The sequence below is a fragment of the Lipotes vexillifer genome, unplaced genomic scaffold, assembly GCF_000442215.2.
Source record: "Lipotes vexillifer unplaced genomic scaffold, Lipotes_vexillifer_v1.1 scaffold1528, whole genome shotgun sequence".
Lineage (NCBI taxonomy): Eukaryota > Metazoa > Chordata > Mammalia > Artiodactyla > Lipotidae > Lipotes > Lipotes vexillifer.
The window spans coordinates 138,027-154,485 of NW_006790148.1; the positions used below are offsets into that span (position 1 = coordinate 138,027).

The 16,459-nt window shown below is 39.4% G+C and overlaps 1 protein-coding gene across 4 annotated transcripts in view; it reads left to right on the top strand.

Moving 5' to 3' along the window:
- FAM13C (family with sequence similarity 13 member C) overlaps positions 1-16,459 on the top strand; it is a 137,660-nt gene that overhangs the window by 47,049 nt on the left and 74,152 nt on the right. The gene's annotated exons all lie outside the window — the stretch shown is intronic.

The window sequence follows — 16,459 nt, forward strand, 5'->3', positions numbered from 1 at the left end:
TCCAATGATTGTGAGGCCCTGTACTTTCCCAGTCCACAGATTGTAGTCCCTTGGAGGAAAGATATCACACTCGTTACCAAGTTGTTTTAGTTTGGTCATTGGACAGAGGTGATGAGATGGGACTGGAAGACAGGTGCTGAAGATTCCGGGGATGGCTCCTAGATGCAGATGAAGGTACCAACAGAGCCCTCTTGATTTGCTGCCTTTTGGGCCTCTCTGCGGGATCTCCAGGAAGCTTCTCTCAGGTGGATCTCTGCTTCTTTTGCATTCTGAGCTCTTTGAGTTTGTTTGTCCTACTTTTTCCAGATGGAAAATTGGGATGTGAGAGACTCTAGGTTTTCATGGTGAGGCTTAAGGTCTCAGGAACTGTGCACAGGCAGCCAGAAACAGTAAATCTGGTTGAATTAGGGAGGATTATTTCAAGGGAAAATAATAGTTACCCCTCAATCTAAAGAAAGCAAGATGGAAGCTGTTAGGAAACTCACAAAGCTGCCAGGTAAGCCTCCACAGCATAAACTGCTGGGGGGTTGGGGGAAATAAATAAAGAGAAGAAATTCAGACTTGTTTGACCAAGGGAACATCAAAATCTAAGTAGGCACAAGTCAGCTATTAAAAACCATCAGGGAATCCTCCACTATAAAGAAATCTTTTTTTTTTAAATTGTGGTAAATTTGGTATATAACATATTAGTTTCAGAGTATAACATAATAATTCGACCTTGGCATACACTACAGAGTGATCACTACAGTAAGTCTAGTTTCCATCCATCACCATAAAACTGACCTCCTTCACCATTTTTGCTCACCTCCAGCCCCTTTCCCCTCTGATAATCATTGATCTGTTCTTTGTATTTGAGTTTTGTATGTTTGTTGGTTTGGTTTTTAGCTTCCACACATAAGTAAAATCATGCAGTATTAATCTTTCTCTGCCTGACTCATCTCACTTAGCAAAATACCCTCAAGGTCCATCCATGTTGTTGTAAATGGCATTATTTCATTCTTTTTTATGGCTGAGTAGTATTCCATTGTATATATGTACCACATCTTCTTTATCCATTCATCTGTCAGTGGATACTTAGGTTGCTCCCATATCTTGGCTATTGTGAATAATGCTACTATTTACATTGGGGTGCATACATCTTTTCAAGTTAGTGTTTTCCTTTTCTTCAGGTAAATACCCAGGAGTGAAATGGTTGGACCTTTAGATAGTTCTATTTTTAGTTTTTGGAGTAACCTCCATACTGTTTTCTAGAGTGGCTGCACCAATTTATGTTCCCACCCATAGTACACAAAGGTTCCCTTTTTTCCACTTCCTCCTCAAAACTTGTTACCTGTCTTTCTAATAATAGCCATTCTGACAGGTGTGAGATATTATCTTGTTGTTTTTACTTGCATTTCCCTGAGATTTAGTGATGTTGAGCATCTTTTCATGTGCTTGTTGGCCATTTTTATGTCTTCCTTGGAAAAATATCTTCTCAGATCCTCTGCCCACTTTTTAATTGGGTTGTTTTTTTTGTTATTGAGTTGTATGAGTTCTTTATATTTTGGATATTAGCTCCTTATAGATTCATGATCGACATATATCTTGTCCCATTCAGTAGGTTGACTTTTTATTTTGTTGGTGGTTTCCTTCACTGTAAAGATGCTTTATAGTGTGATGTAGTCTCATTTGATTACTTTTGCTTTTGTTGCCATTGTCTTTGGAGTAGATCCAAAAAAATATGGCGAAGAGTGATGTCATGAAACTTACATGTATGTTTTCTTCTAGCTGTTTGATGGTTTCTGGTCTTACATTCAAGTCTTTAATCAATTTTGAGTTAATTTTTGTGTATGGTGTAAGATAGTGGTCTAGTTTCATTCTTCTGCACATTGCTGTCCAGTTTTCCCAGCACCATTTATTCTTTTGCACATGGCTGTCCAGTTTTGCCAAAGGAGACATTCTTGTCTCCTTTGTCATAAATTAATTACTACATATGCGTAGGTTTATTTCTTGGCTCTCTTCTGTTCCATTGATCTATGTGTCCGTTTTTATGCCAATACCATACTGTTTCGATTAGTAAAGATTTGCAATATAGTTTGAAATCAGGGAGCATGATACCTCCAGCCTTGTTCTTCTTTCTCAAGATTTCTTTGGCTACTTGGTGTCTTTTGTGGTTCCATACAAATTTTAGAATTACTAGTTTTAGTTCTGTGAAAAATGCCATTGAAATTTTGACAGGATTGCATTGAATTTGTAGATTGCTTCGGGTGATGTGGAAATTTTAACACTATTAATTCTTCCAGTCTATGAGCATTGAATATGTTTCCATTTATTTGTGTCTTTTTCCGTTTCTTTCATCAGTATCTTATTAAGGTACAGGGCTTTCACTTCCTTGGTTAAATTTATTCCTAGGTATTTTATTCTTTTTGATGCAATTGTAAATGGGATTGTTTTCTTAATTTATCTAAATTAGTTTCTTACTAGTATATAGAAACACAACAGATTTTTTTTTTTTTTTTTGTGGTACGTGGGCCTCTCACTGTTGTGGCCTCTCCCGTTGCGGAGCACAGGCTCCGGACGCGCAGGCCCAGCGGCCATGGGTCATGGGCCCAGCCGCTCTGCGGCATGTGGAATCCTCCTGGGCCGGGGCACGAGCCCGCATCCCCTGCATCGGCAGGCGGACTCCCAACCACTGTGCCACCAGGGAAGCCCACACAACAGATTTTTGTGTATTGATTTTGCATCCTGCACCTTTACTGTATTTGTTTATTAGTTCTATTTCTTTGCAGAGACATTAAAAAAAATTTTTTTAACATCTTTCTTGGAGTATAATTACTTTAAAATGGTGTGTTAGTTTCTGCTTTATAACAAAGTGAATCAGTTATACATATACATATATCCCCATATCCCCTTCCTCTTGCATCTCCCTCCCACCCTCCATATCCCACCCATCAAGGTGGTCACAAAGCACCGAGCTGATCTCCCTGTGCTATGTAGCTGCTTCCCACTAGCTCTCTGTTTTACATTTGGCAGTATATATGAGTCCATGCCACTCTCTCACTTTGTCCCAGCTTACCCTTCCCCCTCCCTGTGTCCTCAAGTCCATTCTCTACGTCTGTGTCTTTATTCCTGTCCTGGCCCTAGGTTCTTCAGAACCATTTTTTTCTTTCTTTTTTTTTTTTTTTAGATTCCATATCTATATGTTAGCATACGGTATTTGTTTTTCTCTTTCTGACTTACTTCACTCTGTATGAAAGACTCTAGATCCATCAACCTCACTACAAATAACTCAATTTTATTTTTATAGCTGAGTAATATTCCATTGTATATATGTGCCGCATCTTTATCCATTCATCTGTTGATGGACACTTAGGTTGCTTCCATGTCCTGGCTATTGTAAATAGAGCTGCAGTGAACATTGTGGTACATTACTCTTTTTGAATCATGGTTCTTCAGGGAATATGCCCAGTAGTGGGAGTGCTGAGTTGTATGATAGTTCTATTTTTAGTTTTTTAAGGAGCCTCCATACTGTTCTCCATAGTGCCTGTATCAATTTACATTCCCACCAACAGTTCAGGAGGGTTCCCTTTTCTCCACACCCTCTCCAGCATTTATTGTTTGTAGATTTTTTTTTCCTTTTTTTTTTTTTTGCGGTACACGGGCCTCTCACTGTTGTGGCCTCTCCCGTTGTGGAGCACAGGCTCCTTTGCTGTGCAAAAGGTTTGAAGTTTCATTAGGTCCCATTGGTCCCATTAGGCCCCATGCTTATTTTTGTTTTTATTTCCATTTCTCTAGGAGATGGGTCAAAAAGGATCTTACTGTGATTTATGTCATAGAGTTCTGCCTATATTTTCCTCTAAGAGTTTTGTAGTGCCTGGCCTTACATTTAGGTCTTTAATCCATTTTGAGTTTATTTTATTTTTTTAATTAATTTATTTATTTTTGTGGTACGCAGGGCTCTCACTGCTGTGGCCTCTCCCGCTGCGGAGCACAGGCTCCGGACGCGCAGGCTCAGCGGCCACGGCTCACGGGCCCAGCCACTCCGCGGCATGTGGGATCTTCCCAGACTGGGGCACGAGCCCGCGTCCCCTGCATCGGCAGGCGGACTCTCAACCACTGCGCCACCAGGGAAGCCCTTGAGTTTATTTTTGTGTATGGTGTTAGGGAGTGTTCTAATTTCATTCTTTCCCATGTAGCTGTCCAGTTTTCCCAGTACCACTTATTGAAGAGGCTGACTTTTCTCCATTGTGTATTCTCACCACCTTTATCAAAACTAAAGTGACCATATGTGTGTGGGTTTATCTCTGGGCTTTTTATCCTGTTCCATTGATCTATATTTCTGTTTTTTTGCCAGTATCATACTCTCTTCATTACTGTAGCTTTGTAGTATAGTCCGAAGTCTGGGAGCCTGATTCCTCCAGATCCGTTTTTCTTTCTCAAGATTGCTTTGGCTATTCGGGGTCTTTTGTGTTTCCATACAAATTGTGAAATTTTTTGTTGTAGTTCTGTGAAAAATGCCTTTGGTAGTTTGATAGGGATTGCATTGAAACTGTAGATTGCTTTGGGTAGTAGAGTCATTTTCACAATGTTGATTCTTCCAATCCAAGAACATGGTATATCTCTCCATCTGTTTGTATCATCTTTAATTTCTTGCATCAGTTTCTTATAGTTTTCTGCCTTCAAGTCTTTTGTCTCCTTAGGTAGGTTTATTCCTAAGTATTCTATTCTTTTTGTTGCAGTGGTAAATGGGAGTGTTTTCTTAATTTCACTTTCAGGTTTTTCATCATTAGTGTATAGGAATGCAAGAGATTTCTGTGCATTATATTTTGTATCCTGCTACTTTACCAAATTCATTGATTAGCTCTAGTAGTTTTCTGGTAGCGTCCTTAGGATTCTCTATGTATGGTATCATGTCATCTGCAAACAGTGACACCTTTACTTCTTCTTTTCTGGTTTGAATTCCCTTTATTTCTCTTTCTTCTCTGATTGCTGTGGCTAAAACTTCCAAAACTATGTTGAATAATAGTGGTGAGAGTGGACAACCTTGTCTGGCTTCTGATCTTAGAGGAAATTGTTTCAGTTTTTCACCATTGAGAACTGTGTTGGGTGTGGGTTTGTCATATATGGCCTTTATCATTTTGAGGTAAGTTCCCTCTGTGCCGATTTTCTGGAGGGCTTTTATCATAAATGGGTGTTGAATTTTGTCGAAAGCTTTTTCTGCATTTATTGAGATGATCATATGGTTTTTGTCCTTCAGTTTGTTAATATGGTGTATCACATTGATGGATTTGCATATACTGAAGAATCCTTGCATTCCTGGGATAAACCCCACTTGATCTTGGTGTATGATCCTTTTAATGTGCTGTTGGTTTCTGTTTGCTAGTATTTTGTTGAGAATTTTTGCATCTATGTTCATCAGTGATATTGGCCTGCAGTTTTCTTTCTTTGTGACATCTTTGTCTGGTTTTGGTATCGGGGTGATGGTGGCCTCGTAGAATGAGTTTGGGAGTGTTCCTCCCTCTCATATATTTTGGAAGAGTTTGAGAAGGATAGGTGTTAGCTCTTCTCTAACTGTTTGATAGAATTCGCCTGTGAAGCCATCTAGTCCTGGGCTTTTGTTTGTTGGAAGATTTTTAATCACAGTCTCAATTTCAGTGCTTGTGATTGGTTTGTTTATATTTTCTTTTTCTTCCTTGTTCAGTCTCGGAAGGTTGTGCTTTTCTAAGAATGTGTCCATTTCTTCCAGGTTGTCCATTTTCTTGGCATATAGATGCTTGTAGTAATCTCTCATGATCCTTTGTATTTCTCCATTGTCAGTTGTTACTTCTGCTTTTTCATTTCTAATTCTATTGATTTGAGTCTTCTCCCTTTTTGTAATTGATGAATCTGGCTAATGGTTATCAATTTTATCTTCTCAAAGAACCGGCTTTTAGTTTTATTGATCTTTGCTATCGTTTCCTTCATTTCTTTTTCATTTATTTCTGATGTGATCTTTATGATTTCTTTCCTTCTGCTAACTTTGGGGTTTATTTAGTTCTTCTTTCTCTAATTGCTTTAGGTGTAAGGTTAGGTTGTTTGTTTGAGATGTTTCTTATTTCTTGAGTTAGGATTGTATTGTTATAAACTTCCCCCTTAGAACCGCTTTTGCTGCATCCCATAGGTTTTGGGTCGTCGTGTTTTCATTGTCATTTGTTTGTAGGTATTTTTTGATTTCCTCTTTGATTTATTCAGTGATTACTTTGTTATTAAATAGTGTATTGTTTAACCTCCATGTGCTTGTATTCTTTACAGATTTTTTTCCTGTAATTGATATCTAGTCTCATAGCATTGTGGTCAGAAAAGATCCTTGATAGGATTTCAGTTTCCTTAAATTTACCAAGGCTTGTTTTGTGACCCAAGATATGATCTATCCTGGCGAATGTTCCATGAGCACTTGAGAAGAAAGTGTATTGTGTTGTTTTGGGTTGGAATGTCCTATAAATATCAGTTAATTCCATCTTGTTTAATGTATCATTTAAACTTTGTGTTTCCTTATTTATTTTTATTTTGGATGATCTATCCATTGGTGAAAGTGGGGTGTTAAAGTCCCCTACTATGATTGTGTTATTGTCGATTTCCCCTTTTATGGCTGTTAGTATTTGCCTTGTGTACTGAGGTGCTCCTATGTTGGATGCATAAATATTTGCAATTGTTATATCTTCTTCTTGGATTGATCACTTGATCATTATGTAGTGTCCTTCCTTGTCTGTTGTAACATTCTTCATTTTAAAGTCTATTTTATCTGATATGAGTATTGCTACTCCAGCTTTCTTTTGATTTCCATTTGCATGGAATATCTTTTTCCATCCCCTCACTTTCAGTCTGTATGTGTCCCTAGGTCTGAAATGGGTCTCTTGTAGACAGCATATATATGGGTGTTGTTTTCAGCCAGTCTGTGTCTTTTGTTTGCAGCATTTAATCCATTTACATTCAAGGTAATTATCGATATGTATGTTCCTATTCCTATTTTCTTAATTGTTTTGGGTTTGTTGTTGTAGGTCTTTTCCTTCTCTTGTGTTTCCTGCCTAGAGAAGTTCCTTTAGCATTTGTTGTAAAGCTGGTTTGGTGGTGCTTAGCTTTTGCTTGTCTGTAAAGGTTTTAATTTCTCCATCGAATCTGAATGAGATCCTTGCTGGGCAGAGTAATCTTGGTTGTAGGTTTTTCCCTTTCATCACTTTAAATGTGTCCTGCCGTTCCCTTCTGGCTAGCAGTTTCTGCTGAAAGATCAGCTGTTAACCTTATGGGGATTCCCTTGTATGTTATTTGTTGTTTTTCCCTTGCTGCTTTTAATATTTTTCTTTGTATTGAATTTTTGATAGTTTGATTAATATGTGTCTTGGCATGTTTCTCCTTGGATTTATCCTGTATGGGATGCTCTTTGTTTCCTGGACTTGATTGACTATTTCCTTTCCCATATTAGGGAAGTTTTCAACTATAATCTCTTCAAATATTTTTTCAGTCCCTTTCCTTTTCTCTTTTTTTTCTGGGACCCCTATAATTCTAATGTTGGTGCATTTAATGTTGTCCCAGAGGTCTCTAAGACTGTCCTCAATTGTTTTCATTCTCTTTTCTTTATTCTACCCTGCGGTAGTTTTTTCCACTCTTTTATCTTCCGGGTCACTTATCCGTTTTTCTGCCTCAGTTTTTCTGCTATTGATTCCTTCTAGAGAATTTTTAATTTCATTTATTGTGTTGTTCATCATTGTTTGTTTGCTCTTTAGTTCTTCTAGGTCCATCTTAAACAGTTCTTGTATTTTCTACATTCTTTTCCAAGATTTTGGATCATCTAATTTTTAATTTATTGTGTTGTTCATCATTGTTTGTTTGCTCTTTAGTTCTTCTAGGTCCATCTTAAACAGTTCTTGTATTTTCTACATTCTTTTCCAAGATTTTGGATCATCTTTACTATCATTACTCTGAATTCTTTTTCAGGCAGACTACCTATTTCCTCTTCATTTGTTTGGTCTAGTGGGTATTTACCTTGCTCCTTCATCTGCTATGTCTGTCTCTGTCTTCTCATTTTGCTTAACTCACTGTGTTTGGGGTCTCCTTTCTCAGGCTGCAGGTTTGTAGTTCCCATTGTTTTTGGTGTCTGCCCCCAGTGGCTAGGGTTGGTTCAGTAGGTTGCATAGGATTCCTGGTGGAGGGGACTGGTGCCTGTGTTCTGTTGGATGAGGCTGGATCTTTTCTTTCTTGTGGGCAGGACCACATCCTGTGGTGTGTTGTGGGGTGTCTGTGAGCTTATTATGATTTTAGGCAGCCTCTCTGCTAATGGATGGGGTTGTTTTCCTGTTTTGCTACTTGTTTGTCATAGGGTGTCCAGCACTGTGGCTTGCTGGTCATTGAGTGGAGCTGGGTCTTAACATTGAGATGGTGATCTCTTGTTGAGCTATTGCTGTTTGATATTATGTGGAGCTGGGAGGTCTCTGGTGGACTAATGTCCTGAACTTGGCTCTCCCACCTCAGAGGCACAGGCCTGATACCCGGCCAGAGCACCAAGACCCTGTCAGCCACACGGCTCAGAAGAAAAGGGAGAAAAAAAAGAATGAAATAAAATAAAATAAAATAAAGTTATTAAAATAAAGAATTTAAAAAATTGTTAAAAATAAAAAAAAATTTAAAGTAAGAAACAAAAGAACAAAAGCAGATAGTAACCAAACCAAAAAACAAATCTACCAATGATAACAAGTGCTAACAACTATGCTGAAAAAAAATAAATGAGAAAAAAATGGACAGACAGAATCCTAGGACAAATGGTAAAAGCAGAGCTCTACAGAGAGAATCACACAAAGAAGCATACATATACACACTCAGAAAGAGAGAATAATGAAAAAAAAGAAAAAAAAATATATATATATAAAGAAAGGAACAGAGCAACCAAATCAATAAACAAATCTATCAGTGATAATAAATTGTAAATACTAAACTAAGATAAACATAAAACCAGAAAAAAATTAGATGCTGAAAGCAAACCCCAAGTCTACAGTTGCTCCCAAAGTCCACCGCCTCAATTCTGGGATGATTCATTGTCTATTCAGGTATTCCCCAGATGAAGGTTACATCAAATTGATTGTGAAGATTTAATCTGCTGCTCCTGAGGCTTCTGGAAGAGACTTCCCTTTCTCTTTGTTCGCACAGCTCCCGGGGTTCAGCTTTGGATATGGCCCCTCCTCTGCGTGTAGGTCACCTGAGGGTGTCTGTTCTTTGCTCAGACAGGACGGAGTTAAAGGAGCCACTGATTAGAGGGCCCTGCCTCACTCAGGCCACGGGGACTGGGCAGAGGGGTATGGAATGTGGGGCGAGCCTGAGGCGGCAGAGGCCGGCGTGACGTTGCACCAGCCTGAGGTGTGCCGTGTGTTCCCCCAGGGAAGTTGTCCCTGGATCACGGGACCCTGGCAGAGGCGGGCTGCACAGGTTCCAGGGAGGGGAGTTGTGGAGGGTGACCTGTGCTCGCACACAGGTTTCTTGGTGGCGGCAGCAGCAGCCTTAGCGTCTCCTGCCCGTCTCTGGGGTCCGCAGTGATAGCCGTGGCTCGTGCCCGTCTCTGGGGCTTGTTTAGGTGGTGCCCTGCCTTCTGTGGGCAGACAGGGAAGGAATCCCCTCTCCTCGTGAACCCCAAAACAATGGTCTCTTGCCTCTTCGGCAGCTCCAGACCTTTTCCCGGACTCCCTCCCGGCTAACCGTGGTGCACTAGCCCCTGCAGGCTGTGTTCACGCCGCCAGCCCCAGTCCTCTCCCTGTGCTCCAACCGAAGCCCGAGCCTCAGCTCGCAGCCCCGCACGCCCCGGCGGGTGAGCAGACAAGCCTCTCGGGCTGGTGAGCGCCGGTCGGCCCCGATCCTCTGTGCGGGGATCTCCCCGCTTTGCCCTCCGCACCCCTGTGGCTGCGCTCTCTCCCGCGGCTCCGAAGCTCCCCGCTCCGCCTCCCGCAGTCTCCGCCCGCGAAGGGGCTTCCTAGTGTGTGGAGACCTTTCCTCCTTCACAGCTCCCTCCCTGACTTGCAGGTCCCGTCCCTATTCTTTTGTCTCTGTTTATTCTTTTTTCTTTGGCCCTACACAGGTACGTGGGGACTTTCTTGCCTTTTGGGAGGTCTGAGGGCTTCTGCCAGCATTCAGTAGGTGTTCTGTAGGAGTTATTCCACATGTAGATGTATTTCTGATGTATTTGTGGGGAGGAAGGTGATCTCCACGTGTTACTCCTATGCCATCTTGAAGGTCTCCTCTTTTTGTAGAGTCTTTAGTGTTTTCTCTGTATAATGTCATCTGCAAATAGTGACAGTTTTACTTATTCCTTCCCAATTTAGATGACTTTCATTTCTTTTTTTTGCTTAATGGCTCTGGCCAGGACTTCCAATGCCTAAGTCAGCTTGCACTTACTGGAAGCACCTGTCCAGGAAACCTAACACACATCAATTACAATTCTCCAACTCATCTTTAGTTAGTTTCCCTTACACAAGAAGGTAGGCCCTGTTAGCCTTATAAGGAAATCCCCACCCTGTTAGCCAGTCATGCCCTGCTTCTGTGTTGCCTCTTCTAGTGCTCTATAATACTCACTCTTGCCTAAATTCCCTCAGGAACAGTGTTCTGTTGCTTAATAGGTACTGTATTCCCCAAGCCATGGTTTGTTTCCTGTTGAGTAAAGGACATCAAGCTAGTTACAAATTGTTTTAGTTTTGTCATTTGACCATAGTAAATTTGGGATGTTGAAACATAGTGGACAGAACTCCAAATTCGGATTTAGGAGTTTGGGATTAGAATCTGGGTTCTCTAGCTCAAGTGGAGCAGTGTGGTCCTATTTCATGCAATTTTGAATTAAATATTGAATATAAAGTATTAAGTCTCTCAATGCAAACAATTTGAAATAGTGTAATTCTCCCCCCAGATTTATCAAGATTTGCATAATTTCAAAGCTGTTTGGGTCTATTGAATTATAAGCTGTGTTTATTTTATTGAAATATTTCTACTTTAGCTAGTGAACAGAAATACCCAATATCTTCTGTTATGGGAATGGTCTTAAAATATGTAAATCTCAGTTAGACTTTGCAGGGTCTTCAGGAAGGCATCTCTTGTGTAAAAGACAATCTTTCTGTCCTAGGTAAGTCATCTATCTTGTCTTCTTTTTTTTTTTTTTTACATCTTTATTAGAGTATAATTGCTTTACAATGGTGTGTTCGTTTCTGCTGTATAACAAAGTGAATCAGTTATACATATACATATGTTCCCATATGTCTTCCCTCTTGCATCTCCCTCCCTCCCACCCTCCCTATCCCACCCCTCTAGGTGGTCACAAAGCACAGAGCTGATCTCCCTGTGCTTTGCAGCTGCTTCCCACAAGCTATCTATTTTACATTTGGTAGTGTATATATGTCCATGCCTCTCTCTCGCTTTGTCACAGCTTACCCTTCCCCATAGCCTCAAGTCCATTCTCTAGTAGGTCTGTGTCTTTCTTCCTGTCTTACCCCTAGTTTCTTCTCTTGATTATTCTTATTCTCACTGTAGAAAACTGGGAGAGTAAAATCCACCTCCTAGTTTTAAATGAGGAAATATAGGTTAAACATGCCTAGTTTAGTGTTGGTACAAATCAGGCACTCAGTGAATGTTATTTGGAAAGTGGACAAGATAGACAGTATAATTTGAGTGTGATTTGGAAAGTGGACAAGATAGACAATATAATTTGAATGTCTGTTTTCTACTAGAAATTCTTACAACTCTAAGCAGTAAACTAGGTGATATCTCTGTATTACAGGTAAGGAAATAGGATTTCCTTTTCCAGAGGAGATTCTACTTTGGGGATATGTGTGGACTTTGAACCGATGCCTGCCTTCCTACGTGACTTACTTAATTCTGTGTTGAAATAGTGACTAAGGTAGGCAGAAATTATTTTAAAAATGGGACTGATAGGTCTGAAGAAATAGTGATCTACGTTCCCTGTTTCTTAAGGGGTCAGAACATTAATAATCAGATGCACATTTTTTAAAAGAAATATAATCTCTTCCAGGACTTCCTTTCCCCCAATTATGAAATGAATGTAATAATAACAAATAGTTCTTTTAATCAGGGGTGAAAGTCTTTAAAACTCCCAGTTATTCAGAAGGACTTTAAGTCACTTTCACAGACATGTGCAGGTTTAAGATAATAGGAACTTTAGGGTGATATAGCAGGGTGTATTTATAACACTTTTCCTGTTTGTTCTAAGAGCTGAAAATATGTGCTCTTCTGAACTATGGAGATATCAGATGCATTAATCATGTAGTAATTAGAGCTCTTGGGAAGAACACGCTCTCAAAGATGCAAGATATTTTTATTAACAATGGAGTGATTAGTTATAAAGCCATTTAATTTAAAATTTAAGCCAGCAATCGGAGGAAATAACATTTTAAATCCATTTCAGAATAGAATGGTCATAGATAAACCTCAAGTGTGAGAAGATTGAAAAAAGTGACTGTTTTGACTCGCCACGTCTTGGAAGGAAGATTTAGAGGATGCATACGTCTTTGAGGCCCAAGGGTAATACTCTGGGCATACTAGAGCAGAGGGGCAAAAACTGGAACGAGGATGGAAAATTGGTTCTTCTGGGTCATGGATTTGTACAAATTGGAAAACTTGGAAGGGCCTGAAGCAGTGGACATGCCATTGGATTAAAACTAGATTCTCTCAAGTTCTTTATGAGCCAGCTGAACTCACTAAAATCCCAACAAGGACAAAATATCATATTTCACCGTTTCTACTTAAGGGCACCTGTTTTTCTCCCTAACTCAGCTGGGGTTTTGAGCCTCTGAACCTGATTAGTAGACAGCTTTGCTCTTGTCATTGTGTATACTATCCTAGCCTCTGCTCACGGATCAGAATATAACCAAAGTAACATTTGTTTTAGTATGAAATATCTTTCTTCTGAGAAATATCTTTCTTATGAAATATCTCAGATCTTAATCAATTTGTTTGTTCCTGCATATAAGCAGAAAACCCACAAATCACTTTACTGAGGCTGGGCTTGGGACATGCAGGAGGTGAAGTTGAAGGGTAGAGGAGCATGGTTGGGAGCAGGAAAAGATATAGGATGACTCCTCTTACAGGTGCCCCATCCAGACTATGCCTGACCAGGTGGCAGGAAGACAAACCTGGAGGAGAGGTTCTTGGCTTTTACTTCCCTTGTTCCCTTGGTCAGTTTGGACCTGCCCATTTGACAAGCACACTAACACAGAAGTAGGCACGTTAGTGTCTGCCCTCTCACACTTTAGTTTTTGTTAGAAACAGATTTTAAAGTTCTTTGGGGCAGGGATGTCTTATTTACTTTTATATAACCCTCTTAATTATCAACATCCTTGGTATGTAGTAGGTGATTGCTTTTTTATTTGAAGTATAGTTGACATTTTATGTTGTTTTAGTTTCAGGTGTACAACATAGTGGTTCCACATTTGTATGTATAACACATTGATCACCATGATATGTCTACTAACAATCTGTCACCGTACAAAATTGCCACAATATTGTTGAATATATTCCCTATGTTGTACATAACTCACCTGTGACTTATGACTGGAAGTTTATACCTCTTGAATCCCCTTCACCAATATTGCACGATCTCCCACCCACCTGTCTTCTGGCGATCATCATTGCTGTTCTCTGTATCCATGTGTCTGTTTCTGTTTTGTTTTGCTTGTTCATTTGTTTTGTTGTTTAGATTCCATATGTAAGTGAAATCATACAGTATTTGTCCTTTTCTGTCTGACTTATTTCACTTAGTGTAATGCCCTCTAGGTCAATCCATGTTGCTGCAAATGACAAGATTTCATTCTTTTCTTATGACTGGGTAATATTCAGTGTGTGTGTGTGTGTGTGTGTGTGTGTGTGTGTGTGTGTGTGTATGTTTATACCATCCTTTTTATCCCTTCTTCTATTGTTGGACACTTAGATTGCTTTCATATCTTGGCTATTGTAAATAATGCTGCAGTGAACATAGGGGTGCATATATCTTTTCAAATTACTATTTTCATTTTCTCTGGATAAATACCCAGAGGTGGAATCACTGGGTCATAAGGTAGTTCTAATTTTAATCTTTTGAGAAAACTCCATACTGTTTTCCATAGTGGCTGAACCAATTTACATTCCCATCAACAGTGCATGAGGGTCCTCTTTTCTCTACATCCTCACCAACATTGATTTGTTGGCTATTATCAAAAAGACATTCTGGCAGGTGTGAGATGGTACCTCACTGCGGTTTTGATTTGCGTTTCCCTGATGATTAGTGATGTTGAGCATCTTTTCCTGTGTCTGTTGGCCATCTGTATGTCTTTCTTGGAAAAATGTCTCTTCAGGTCCTCTGCCCATTTCTTAATCAGATTTCTTTTTGTTATTGAGTTGTGTGAGTTCTTTGTATATTTTGGATATTAGTCCCTTATTGGCTACATGATTTGAAAATATCTTTTCCCATTCAGTAGGCTGCCTTTTCATTTTGTTGATCATTTTCTTTACTGTACAAAAGCTTTTTAGTTTGACATATTGCCATTTATTTATTTTTGCTTTTGTTTGTAAAATCCATGGGAATCCAGCAGTGTGTGGCCTGTAACCCTTCTCAACCTCCGTGGGTTCAAAGGATTAGATAAAACACTGTCTTTGGGGGGAAAAAATGACTGTTTCTTAAAAGGGTTAGGTTTTAAAGGAATGGAAATTTCTGGTTTAAATTGTTTAGAAATGAGAAGGGCCATTTCTTTACATCTATAAGTAGGGTGGCTTCTAAATACAATGTTTAAAATAATATTATTAGTATAGAAACCTGAAACAAGCATCCCACCACAAAAATAAGTGTGATTTTGCTGAACTCACTTGGGTTAAGTCTCCAAGGATTTCCTTAACACCAGTTTCAGAATACTGAGCTTTGAGGGAATTTTTGTAAAAGGACTATTATCATCATCAGTAGCTCCCATCCACTGTGTGCCTCCAGTTGGTAAGTAGTAAAAGAGCATCTTGTTCAACAACCTTGTGAACTTGGAGTATTATCTCCATTTTACAGACAAGGAAACTGAGGTCCAGATAATGGATGTGATTTGCCTAAGGTCACATACCTAGTATACTTGCAAGCAGTGCTGTCTCACTTGAAAACCATTGTTTGGGGAAACTTGGCAAGTATTTGAATAGCTGTAGAATTTTTCACAAGCAACTACTATGTCTAGGGAAGTATTGGATACTAATGGAACCCTTTCATGTGGTGTGTCTTCTTGCCTGAAGCTGGAGGCTTAGAAAAATTAAAGAAAGGATCTTGGTAGTTCTAATTCATTCCTTTTCCTCAGCTCTGCTCCCACTTTCCATTTTACCCCTCTAATAGGAAGGCATTCCTATGATTTTGCTCTAGAAGCTTGTGATGGCTACTTGGCAAATAGCCCCACCAAATTATTCTAGTACAATATTTTAGAAAAATGTTTTCTGACATATTGAGATACCTGAAGTCACTTGTACTGACTTCAACCCATACCCCTAAGAGAGGAGCTTGGTCTGTATTGTCACAACAGTATACTGCACCGTCAGACCCAAGTTCACTGTATCACATGAATATTTTGACTGCCTGACAGTAGCCATCTGGATTTTCTGAGTTGCTCACTGAATTTGGTTTTAGTATTTCATTTATCAGGTACAGAGGGGCTGTTTTTTCCTACGGAAAATTTGTCAGAGCTTTGGCATTGTTCAAATACTGTAGTGGTTCAACTGCTGAACATATAAAAATCTTTCATTTTGGGTTTGTGTGTCCTTGTATTGAGTACAGATTCATTTTAGCTTTGGTGTGTTTATGATACTCTCTAGAATTAGCTTCTGGAGTTTTTGTAAATTAATGAGTGGAGTTTATCATGGGATAATGGGACCAACATAGTGATTTCTTTGGATTCAGTGTAGCCAATGACAGGTGTAGGAGAGTGTGTGTGCGTGTGTTTGGGGGTGGGGTGGGGAGGGGAGGGGAAGAGAGAGTACCAAGCATACTTGGGATTTGGATTTTATAAAAATGATTTGTTCCTTGGTTTTCAGATTAACTTAAAGTTCTTTCTTATTATAGGAATAATGTATGATTATTGTATAAAAAAATATAGATGAGTACCCAAAAGAAAAAAAAAATGACATCTTAAGTGTTAGTCACTGTTAAGATTTTGGTTTACTTGATGCCAATTTGTGTGTGTGTGTATGTGTGTGTGTGTGTGTGTACATTCGTACATGTTTGTGCAAAAATGAGCTTATGCTATAAATATTCTAGAAATTGTATTTGCAATCTATTCATTAAATACTCTTCTCTCATATTTTTAATATAAAATGTAAATTTTAGGTTATTATTTTTTCTTTATTCTGAAATCTTGCAGCAACTGACTGTTAGAAAGAGGCTTTTTAAGTTTCGGCTCACTCATGGGCCCCCTTCCCCACAGCCCTTGGTAGCGTGTGTGTTGCATGGCTGCTGCCCTGCCCT